The sequence below is a fragment of the Xyrauchen texanus genome, chromosome 12 (assembly GCF_025860055.1).
Source record: "Xyrauchen texanus isolate HMW12.3.18 chromosome 12, RBS_HiC_50CHRs, whole genome shotgun sequence".
Lineage (NCBI taxonomy): Eukaryota > Metazoa > Chordata > Actinopteri > Cypriniformes > Catostomidae > Xyrauchen > Xyrauchen texanus.
In genome coordinates, this window is record NC_068287.1 from 26,222,745 (window position 1) to 26,235,127 (window position 12,383).

The 12,383-nt window shown below is 39.0% G+C and overlaps 1 protein-coding gene across 4 annotated transcripts in view; it reads left to right on the forward strand.

The window, feature by feature from the left end:
• Positions 1 to 1,960: 1,960 nt before the first annotated feature.
• LOC127652910 (retinoic acid receptor alpha-B) overlaps positions 1,961 to 12,383 on the forward strand; it is a 153,900-nt gene continuing 143,477 nt past the window's right edge. For all 4 annotated transcript variants that reach the window (XM_052139356.1, XM_052139361.1, XM_052139357.1 and 1 more), the window contains exon 1: positions 1,961 to 2,205. The gene's annotated coding sequence lies outside the window, so the exon portion shown is untranslated. The remainder of the gene's footprint in view (positions 2,206 to 12,383) is intronic.

The following is a 12,383-nucleotide window of genomic DNA, read 5'->3' on the forward strand; positions in this document are numbered from 1 at the left end:
ACCTGAAATGTAAATAATTTTTCAGTTAAAATCTTGACATCTGTTGTGCATGAGTGCATAAGGGAAGCTTGTTCACAGTGACACGCGTGTACAAAAGAGTTTTACTGAAAAAGATGCAATAGGACGCACAAGCTGTATGATACTTTTGAGTACCTTTTTTAAGCTTAAAAGTGAGTTACTAACAACTACCAATGCATTTATTACAGTTTTCCTGTTGTGTTTCGCATTTGAAAGAAAAGCATATGGGTTTGGAAGGACATGAGGGTGAGTAAATAATTACAGAATTTAATTTTCCTTTCAACTAAACACTTTACAATAACGTTCCATTTGTTAATATTAGTGCATACTGTAGCATTAATTAACATGAAGTAACAATGAACAATACTTTTACAGCATGCATTAATCTCATAATTCATACAGATTTTATAGGCTGCTGATAATTGTATTTCTGATGATGATTATATCATAAGGCGGGCCGCAAAAGATCGCAGAGGGCCGCGTGCTGATTAGCGCTGCATTAAATAATGTGCTATGAACTAACATGAACAACTGTATTTTTATTACCTAACATTAACTGAATTAATAAATGCTGTAAAAACATATTGTTCATTGTTAGTTCATGATATCTAATGCATTATTATATTGTTAACAAATGTAAAAGTGTTACTGCTATTCCTGAAGCCTTGCAATAGGTGGCTTCTTCTCTGTTGGATAATCTTTGTTACAAAAGAGGAGCTTTTGCAATATTGAAACAGTGGCCTTGTCATCATAATAAAATGGTTAAAGGTCATATGTGTCAGAATGGATGCTTGGAGCTTGTGAAAATTCAAGCCAACATCACAAGATAAATGGCGCTTGCAGTTGTTTTTCACGCAATGCACATCATGATGTTGACACATCTGTTTCGAGACCACAACGGACAGCAATGCAAATGTTGCCTAAAGCCTTTTGAAACACTTTACAGCAATATCATAGTCATGTAAGAACATCTAGCTCATTGTGAATTGTCTATTAATGTTTTTCTAGGCAGAATTGACATAATCACCCTGCAGTTTCCTGCTTAATACCCTTTGGTTAAATAAAGGCAGGCACCAGTTGAGCTTACACTAATCAGCCACAACATTAAAACCGCCTGCCTAATAAAGTGTAGGTCCCCTTCGTGCCACCAAAACAGCGCCAATCCGCATCTCAGAATAGCATTTTGAAATGCTATTCTTCACACCACAATTGTACAGGGTGGTTATCTGAGTTACAGTAGACTTTGTCAGTTCGAACCAGTCTGGCCATTCTGTTTACCTCTCTCATCAACAAGGCACTTGCATATGCAGAACTACAATTCACAAGTGGCGGTTCTAGAGGGGTGGCCCGGGGGCAGAAGCCTGGCACCCACGACCCCCCGGATGAAAAAACACACAAAAAGAATTCACCATTCTGATGGTTGATGTCAACAATAACTGAAGCTCCTGACCCGTATCTGCATGATTTTATGCACTGCGGCCACACAATTAGCTTATTATGTAATCTCATGGATGATTGTTGATGCCAGACTTGCTGGTTTTAGTATTTCTGTAACCGCTAATCACCTGGGATTTTCACACACAACAGTATCTAGAGTTTACACAGAATGGTGCCAAAAACAAAAAACATCCAGTGAGTGGCAGTTCTGCAGATGGAAACACTTTGTTGATGAGAGACGTCAACAGAGAATGGCCAGAATGGTTCAAACTGACAAAGTCTATGGTACTCAGATAACTGCTCTGCACAATTGTGTTGAGAAGAATAGCACTCTGGGGGACCTATACAAAATTAGGCAGGTGGTTTTAATGTTGTGGCTGATCGGTGTATGTTCAGATGTATCGTGTCCTGAAGCGACACCGCGGAAGCGGAGAATGGGAGGAGACGTCGGTGTAGGCTGGCCGGTGTTCGGTTTCCCCAGCTCACACGTGATAGTAATGGCTGCTTCTGTGATCTGTACAGCGCATCGTTCCTCTGCCGCCCAGTGAATATAGGCTACGTCAGTTTTCTCGCTTCGCTGATCTGTCGCTGGGGATACGTGCCACACTCCAAAGCAAAATTCATCAAGGCATTTCTCACTGTTTCAGCAGAACACTTTACTGGCTGAGAAGAACGACATTCTGGAAAGAAATAAAACCGTCTCTGGGTTAAACTTCGACCAACCAACACAGCGGTAGGAGGAGTCAACAGGTATTGGCGCTCTTTATTTACGTGACAATACAATTGCCAGGCTGACAGGTAGCCAAATTGCACGACTATCCCTCTTCTGTCAATAAGCGAAAGATAGCGTCTTGACAGATCTGGAGAAGTGAATAGGCGCGTCTTTCATCCCTGCATGCAGTGTGCTACTTAACTGTAAAGCTGTCCGTAGAGTTTGATCGAAACCACATACGGGGAGAATAATGACCGCTCTGCGGCCACGTAATAAAATGCGATGTATTGTTCTCTATCCTGAATGAGAGTTGTGTCGTTGAGAGCTTTTGCAGCAGGTCTTTCATGGAAAGCATCGTTAGGGGCCATTCACGTTTCTGAATCCATCTGCTCTGCTTTCAATAGTATTTCTATGCAAACCCGCGCTGAACGGACGTCATTGGGACCGTTGCGTTTTTTTAGACGCCTTGTCAAAAAAAAAACCCTGCGTTCTGTTATATTCGTTGCCCTGCGCCTAGCTTTTTTAATAGCAAGAACACGTTCGGTCTGAACGGCCCCTTACACTGCAGTGACTGAACTGTTCTGTATAAAATAGGTTTAGCCGGCAGTCCATTTATTCGAACAATATTATTGTTTCAATATTGATTATGTTATTATGTGACGTCACATGCCCATAACTCATTTCATTCAAAAAACAAAACTGGAAATTACTATACAAGTAATTTCCAGTTGTTTCTGCTGGGATTTATCAAGTTAGAGCAGCTCAATGCAGATTATAAGCATCTGAACAAGTGAAATACTTCTGCTGAGAAATGCTAAATCTGCCTTTTAGCTGTCATTAAAGATGGATAAAATGTGTCTGGATTGTGATGCATTGAAACTATATTACGTATGGTACAAAAAGCTATGTGTTTTTGGTTAGTTCTGTTTCTACAGTTAAATGGGAAGTTCCTAGACCATCTGTCTGCAATAGAAAGAGGAATGGGTATAGTGTTCGATATATACTTCCTTAAAGCACTGCCGTTTACATGCCCATAGTCTGCAGAGACATATGCCACAGAGCTTGACATGTTGTTTTTTTGCACTCATGAAAGTATATGTATGCTCACAATATCACATTCTGTGGTATTTGTCTTAACATTTTCGTCAGGGCTCTCTAATGTTCCCTGTCATTCCAAAATAGCAGGGAGGGGAACACAAAGCTGACTGAATCAGGGCACTTTTCAATGCTGTACTCCTTGCCATCTAGAAATCTGATTTTAACAGATGTACACACTGCAGCATTTTTGCTCTCTCTATTTCTCTTTTTCCCTTCTTCTCTTCCAATGGATGGATTTTAGCATTCTTTCTCATTAATCATTTCAAGTTGTCTGCAGTATTGTTAATGGATGGGACTGATGATTAGGAACTCACTGACTGAATTACATTTTATTTGAAAAAAATACAAATGTTCTTAAACGTAGCAGATGCCCTTTTGTAATTTTGGATTGTGGCCTGTTTCTGTGCTTTGTTGCTCTGATTCATTGATGAAAAAATGACAAGCCTCAAGCAATAAAGGACTCTTGAGTTGGCAGAGCAAAATTATTTCTAGCAGTCCATTGCCAAATATAATTCTTTCCAAATAAAAAATGTGTCTTCATAATCTTTAATCAACGTGCAATAACTTGCTTTTCTGCGGAAAAGGCTGTTCTTTTCCGTTGATGTAACCTTGACTACACGGGTTATTGGATAGTGTTAAAGCTGATGTGTGTACATTTTCTTGATTCCATGAAAAGTCAAACACTGTGGTGCTATCAAAACATTTCTCTCTTTGTTTGACTGTTCCGACCAGGGGTAGCATTAACTGAAAATTCTCAGTCATTTACCAAATTTAAATATTTTTTCAAACACTATCGGAAAATATCGGTGTACTGTTCCTGGTAATATGCGTCTCTTTTGACAAGTGGTGTTCGGATTTCATCTGATTTCATGACTGCATGCTTCAATTATTATGTCAGTGGGTTACTGCAGGATAATAAATTGCAAAAAAGTATAAGAACTAAAAGAAAGTGCAAAAAGTGGTGTATCGACTATGCCATTAAACATGCATTGAATCTAAGCACAAAAATGAAATTTAGAGCAGAATTCCCAGTTACCTTTAACTGATAATCTAAGCACAAGCATGAAATTTAGAGCAGAATTCCCAGTTACCTTTAACTGAGCCTTAGATGTGTGTGCTTCTCATCTGTGCCACTTTATGTTGATATCAGGCACACTGAAAAAGTTCAGTGAACTTGTGCAAGTATGAATGCACTTTTTTAAATTTTCCGACCGGACGGTTATTTCCTTTTAAAGCTGCACATAAGCTGCAGAGTTCAAAAATCTTGTTTGAGTGCAGTGGTTGATTTACAGGTATAACGTTCACCATAGAACTCCTTGTATTCACCACACTCAATTGGGGTGTCAAAAATCAGATATCCATCCAGATATCTATCCATTAGATTTCCATTGTCATATACATGTATATTCTGTGTGCACTTGTTTCTCCTATCACCAAAAAAAAATCCTTGTGTGCGTGAGAACTCTTGGCAATAAAGCTCATTTTAATTCTGATTCTGATACCATTATAATGGATACTATGCCCCTAGTCTTAGCCTCAGGTGGCACGCCCACGGACCGAACACGGTCCATATACTAACCGTCTGATGCTTGTGGCACACAAAATTGGAAAGTGCTTTCTCAATCAATCAGCACAAATCAGATTGGCTGGTTTGATGGAACTTCATCAGGACGGTTCATCAGTCCGCCTGCAAGCAGAGTTGTGTTCACAAAGTTTCACGTTGATAGAATTGGTGATTTTTGGGCAATTGAAGCAGCTATAGACCTTAGACCTATGCCGCAGTCATCAGTCTGGCTACGTGAGACTACTACGCCCCTGAATGTAGCCCTAGTCCTTATGAAACGAAAACGGATAAAAATAGACCATAACGGAAATGTAACAACTCAATCCATCAGTATAAAAAAAAAATTCTAGCACACCCTCTTGTCCTGAGCAGCCCAACACAGCAATATTGAATCAACCAATGTCATGAGTTTGGGGCAGGACTATCTGTTTGCTCGACCAATAGCAGATGGTGGGAGTTTTAGAGAAAGCTGTTTTAAAACGTTTGTTTATTTTTGCTGTTGCATTTGTCATGCTAGTGGTGCAGAAATTATACACTAACCAATAGCCAATAGGCTTTAGTCATTAGTTTAGCAAATTCGTGATCAGGTCTGACTCCATTCTGGTATGGAATGCACACTTTTTACAATCCAAACACTTCAAGATAAAATCAGGTTCCATTCTACCCTACATTATTCCTTGCTAAATATCCTGTTTGATTTCAAAAATTAGTCACTAGAAGTAAAATGTTTTGCAATGGTCAATAAGAGTAATTTATTTGTAAACCTATCCACCTTTTTCCTGGGAGTCATTCTGGGGAAACGAATGTGGGTGGGAATTCTGCCGGAATTTGTTCTACAGCAGTGTTTCCCAAACTGGGGTACGCATACCCCTGGGGGTACGTGAGGTGACAATGGGGGTACGAGAATACAATTCTGAGATTTGCCGATCTTTTAATTTCGTCAATCTAAAATACATTCAAACCCAGTTCATGTATTTCTCACTGGTAAAAATAATTTTGTGTGCCCTCTAGTGTAGAAACACCATAATGGTTGTGTTATAAAGGTCAGATAAATATGCAATCAAATAACCTTATCTTTTGCGGTTAAAAAAACGCATATACTCATGCGTCGTGCGTCACACAAGTATCTTTTTTCACCAGCCTAGCATACTGCTAAGTGACATAGCTTAGTGATAGAAAGTTAAATTGATACATCACTGTTTTCAAAGACTCGCACATGTCAGTTGTCCACGATTTCTTTTTGCGTTGTTTAAAACATACTTTGTATTTAAGGTTACTTGCATAGGGAGTTTTGATTCTGATGGTATAAGTTCATAAGATTTTACAGGTGTCAGACATCTGGTGTGGTCAAATAATTTTCCACATTTGCACACATTAATTTTCACTCATATTTGCTTGCACGCTAGAGACCTGTTTTTACATTGTTGCATGATGTTTTTAAAAGAGCACATTGATCTGACCACGCAATTGCACAGATACTTGAAACCAGAAATGCTCGAAGTCTGCTGGCGTTGACGTACCTGCAATGATGCACAATTCCAGGCACAGAACTGAATGCTATTCTTGCATACATCGATGCGATGAAGGGGGAGTTTTCAAGTTATGCAGTTATATCATATCTAGCATACCCATCTCAATCGGTAAGCCATTTATTCAATATGTACAAAATGTACAAATATAACCTGTTTAATATAAGGGAGTTGTTTTACAATGATTATTGTGTTAAAAATACATATTTTCAAAATACCTTGTGTGAAAGTTATCTATGCGTTAGAGAGGGGGTACACAAAAGGATGTTGAATATTTGGAGGGGTACGTCACTCTTAAAAGTTTGGGAACCACTGTTCTACAGTATTATATACAGTATATAGCTCTAGCTGCAGTCATTACAGACTGTTCATAGCTGGTAATAAGATGCAAAGGTCAGCGCTAAATATAGTTGTAAACGGGGTGCAACATTTTTTGTGATTGGATCACAAAAAACACATACAGGGGTTGTCAAAAACCACATCGAATTTGAGGTTTAAAACGCCATCCCGGACAGCAGCAAAGCACCCCATCTCACCTGTCAATCACTCGCTGAACAAATGCTTAAACTTACGTGCAAATTTAAAAGGAAATAACCATCCAATCGGAAAACTTGAAAAAACGATTACATAGAAAAAGATGAGAACTTTACTGCTCTTCCTCAGAGTGTCTGTCTGATTTGAACACGCAGGGTGACAAGATGACAAGCACACACATCTGAAGCTGAACTGACACAGGTGCTCTACTAAAACAACCAATAATTTTGCTCGAAATGTTGCGTTTGTGCTTAGATTAAATCTCAACTGCATCTGGGAGAAACAACGCGCTGGTTTTGTTCGCACTTTCTTTGTCTTTATTACTTTTTTGCAGTTCGTTATCGTTCAGTAACACACTGATATAGTGATTGATATAAGTCAATACAAAATCATACACGCTCTCCTCAAAAATCCAACACCACAACGAAAGAATTAATGGACGTTCACCGCAACAACAGCTGTGTTAACTTGACAATGGAAGTAACGCCCATATTTCTCGCTAAGAATCACAGGACGTAGAAAGAAGGTGAACACATGGAGATTTAATGGGTTAAAATCAATCTGAATTCTGAACACCATTTTACTCAATACAGTCATCTGCTCTTGTGTTAAGACAAGGCTAGCTGAGACTAGAAAAATTGCTGAGCGTATATCAAACAAATATAAAATCTTTTTCAATAATAAAAAATGGCAGCTGCAAATAAAACACTTTGACCTCCATAGATAATCATAAACAAATTAAGGAGTTTGTGGCAGGGCGGAGGGCGGGGCCGGGTTGTGATTCTACACACCCGGTCCCTTATCAGGCTAATCAAGCCTCCGAGAGGGATAAAGGCCGACTGCGGAGGATGGTGCGGGAGAGAGAGAGATCGTTTAGGACATGTCCGTCATGTGTGTGTGTTTGTCTTTGGTTTAAATTAATCATTAAAATATGATTTATGTCGTCAAGCTGGTTCTCGCCTCTTCCTTTCCATTGAACTGCATTACAGAGTTCAAATGACAAATAAGCAGGAGCTCCACATATTGTATAAATCTGAGTGAGATGGTTAAAAACTGACATTGTTTTCTAGAGTCTTCTTTTTATTGTTCCTAAGCCTTGGTTTGCTGTAGTTTGTCATACACAGTTTGTGGAAGTAGTACAGTACAGATAATGTTGCCTCTGCCAGTTGCTCAGCCATGTACACGGTGTACCACAGCACTTTTGGCATCTTTATTTTCTCCTTTCTGGCCGCAGTTCTCTTTTCTTTCCTCTTTTTTGGGACTCATTCAGGTACCTCTCTCTCTCTCATTGCCAAATAACCAACCGGGCGAGAATCTGTGCTCAGACGCCCGACAATGTTAGTGCCTCATTAGACCTGCTGCTATCTTGTGATCCAGATCGTTAAGTAGTGGTAGAAAAGGTGAGAATGGGTTTCGTGACTGATGTGGATTTTTATTAGGATTGCAGGGAATGTGATTTCCTTCTGTGTAATGTAAGGACTGTGAAAATTGCTGATCTTTCTTTTAATGGGGTATTTTACCACACTGTTTTCATAGTCTACCTGACTTTCACTCTCAGCTTGGTAAACAGATGACGTCTCTGCTAGCACCCTGTCAGTGGCTTTGTCTCTATTTATGCTTGTGTGCTCTGTACACTTTTACATTTGTTGGCATGGGCTGTGACTAGATTTCTGCCTCCCTAAGTTACTAGGCCTCTTTGTAGGTAGCAATGGCATTGTTTACACCTGGTATTAACATAGGTCTCTGGTGATCCGGCCAACAACCGAGACACACTGCCATTGCTCAGTGATGGTATTTACATCTCAAAGTGCCTCATGTGTTCACGGTAGAGTTTCACTGAGGGGAGGGTCTCTAATGTCGTGACTACATACATCATTCCCAAGCCAGTATGTTACTGCATGTTGATAAAATGCAATCGAAACACCAGAAAAGTTGGCAAGCTGTTGCTTCCCAATATACTTGAATTTTATGTCACCTTTATCTTAATATCATTATGAAGCAGACATTTTAAACAGAATGCTCTTTGTTATTTTAGTCGAATATCTGTATGTACATCACTGGATACGAATGATTCACATGATCTATTATGTCAGGTAGTGGTAGATGTTTTAAAATATAATATTTGATTTTTGGAACTATCGAATTCTAAAGAATTCTTTGGTTTTACAGTATAACTGCAACCTCTGAAATAAAAATATTTATCAACTCCACATGGAATTTGTTGTACCACGTGACTACTCTATTTGTAGAGCTGGACATAAGAAGCTGATGTAGTCATGATACAGTAAATCAATAATTTAAGACAAACAAAATCTAATAATGAACCGAAGAGGTTTTGTTGATAAGTAGATGTATGTTAATCATAAGTTCATGTTAATATTTATGTTGATTGACCATTTTTTAATATTTATTGATGTTTGACCATTTTTTAATTTATAGTGTTTATAATATAATTTAAATGATTGTAAGAGTGCATGTTTTGTTTCCCTAAGCTACAATCAGAATCAGCTTTATTGCCAAGTATGCTTACACATACAAGGAATTTGTCTTGGTGACAGGGCCTTCCTGTGCACAAAAAATACAAAAACAGCAGCAAGACATAGATAATAATAAAAAATAATTATACACATATGTATAGATACACACATACACATACATAGTGCAATTCTAATACAAATCTGTTATGTACAGTTCAAATTGTTTTGTTTTTTCTCAGAGGAATGAAATGGCAGAAGAGTTTAGATGTGTTGGATAAATATAAAAAAAAGACTACCGGGAAACTGTATATAGCACATAATTATTCTCAATGGGGCAATTTTAACTGTTCATGAGATGGATAGCCTGAGGGAAAAAACTGTTCCTGTGCCTGTCAGTTCTGGTGCTCAGTGCTCTGAATCGTCGGCCAGAAGGCAACAGTTCAAAAATGTAATGGGCTGGGTGAGTGGGGTCCAGAGTGATTTTTCCAGCCTTTTTCCTCACTCAGAAAGTGTACAGTTCTTGAAGGGTGGGCAGGGGGCAACCAATTATCCTCTCAGCAGACCGAACTGTCCATTGTAGTCTTCTGATGTCTGATTTCGTAGCTGAACCAAACCATACAGTTATTGAAGTGCAGAGGACAGACTCAATGAATGCTGTGTAGAACTGTATCAGCAGCGCCTGTGGCAGGTTCAACTTCCTCAGCTGGTGAAGGAAGTACAACCTCTGCTGGGCCTTTTTCACAGTGGAGTCAATGTGGTTCTTCCACTTCAGGTCCTGTGAGATGGAGTGCCCAGGATCCTGAATGACTCCACTGCTGTCACAGTGCCGTTTGGAATGGTGAGGCGGTCAGTGTTGGAGTGTTCCTCCTAAAGTCCACAATCATCTCCCAATTTTGAGCGTTTTCAGCTCCAGGTTGTTTTGAACACCAGACAGCCAGCTGTTCAGCCTCCTTTCTGTATGCGGACTCATCGTCATCTGCACAAACACAGACATTTCAAAATAAAGGCCCGCTATACTTAATTTGAAATCGAAGAACGAACAGGTGTGACGTTATTTAGAATAAAATCCGGTCCAAACAGGAGTTGTTTTTGAGTTAGTTTCGGTGGTTCGTAAAAGCTTGTCAGGGTGAACTTTCATCATTCTTTTGTCTGTATTATGAATATTAACACTCTTTTATACACCAATCTTTGCAGTAGTGACAGTGTCATGAATTACAATAAAAGAGTGTAATCGTTCCATATCATGGCCACGTATAGCATATTAGCACATTATCGTCATGAATTTAGAATGTAAACTTGACAAATTGCGAATTTTCTTCTGCATTTATATAACTTTAAATCATCATTGAGTGGTTAAAAAGCATATTTTATTGATTTAGTGTGAATTCTACTCAGAATTGGGCATAAAGTCTTTGATAAAAAATGTTAATGTCACATTAAAGTTTTTATGTACTTAAAATTTAAATGTACTTCTAAAGGCCTCCCTCAGCAGTGTGGCGGGTGTCTGAATGTTTGCAACCAGTATGTCATTGCTCGGCTGTTTCAAACTTATTTTTAGCCCTGAACTAAGTACTGCTCCGAAAGTATATCGGGGCCTTACAGGTCCCTGGTGTATTGTGGGCTTGTTCATAGTTAAAAGTCCTGTGGTATGCGCCAAATCATATTTTTTCTGGTTATTATTGTGTTTCTTTTGTTTGCACAATAAACGGTATCTGGGATTTTATTTATTTTGGATTCATTTCACGTCTTAGTCTTTTCCTGTCACAGTAAGTGTAAAAGATTTGAAAAAATATAGGCTGAATAATCAGTTATAGGCCTTTCCCACCAGCTTATTTATCGGTATTTACAAAATCCACTATCAGTTAACCAATATCAGGCTTACTGAAAATGCTTCATGCAGTTTTGTGTATGTTTTGTGTCTAAAGTTTCCATCTGAATGGCTATTTTAGCTGCATGTTACCAGAAAAGTTTAAAACCCTTGTTTTAGCACAGTTGTTGATTGACAGGTGAGTAGTGGGTCCTTCACTGTTATCCGCGGTAAATCAGGATGCATTAGTGTTTACACTACAAATGCAATGTGTTTACATGCATTTGACAAGCTACAAATGTGGTTTGAGTGATCCAATCACAAAACGTTCACTTGTGATTGGATCACCTGAGATGGATGTTAATACCAGGCCTGTTTTTCAATTCCATTTCAAGCCTCAGCATCTTTTGATAAGTGTCACCCAATTCTTTAATCCTTCCATGTTTCTGGACTTTTCTATAACATGTCCTTCCATTTTCTGAGCAAGATTGTCTCCTGGTACATTTATAAATGATGTTATGTCTGCCCATCGATTTGTATATTTGAATGAATAGGCCACTCATGCTTTGCTCACAATTCAGAATCGTACTATAACATCCCCTAACAAAGACAAGACATTTATGACTAAACCTTTAGGACATGCAGAAGGTAGATGTGTTTATTTCCTGTCAGTCATGATTTCCTTTTTAAAGCATGATTTTTTGCTAAGCAACGGATCTTTGTTTTGAACCCAGCTGCCTGATGAGCAGCATCACATGCAGCCTTGGACAATGCAAAATGAAGACACTCGATTCTAATGACCGGAATGATTTCACAGTCTATATAGTCTGTGACACACTCGCTTTGTGTTTTTATTTTATATATATACTTAAACATGGCATTTATGACTGGTAATTGCAATAAGATTGGATTTCTTCCTGCTAGGCATGTCTCTGATGTTGGCATACTGAGTATAAAGTTGCATATGGGGAAAGCTAGTGACTCTTGCTCCTGGGCTCTGCAGCGGGAGACAGATGGGTGGAGGTAAATTAAACAGGCCAGTCTGGCCTTCTTTCCTCACTATGTCAGTGCGCCAGCCGCGGCGCCGTGTCTCTGTGTCTCTGTCATTATTTAACGGCCAGTGTTAATGGGCTCTCTCTGCCCGCCACCACCCCCAAGAGAAAAAGAGGGAGAGGACGAAATTTGACAGGAAAAGGTTGCCAGTGTC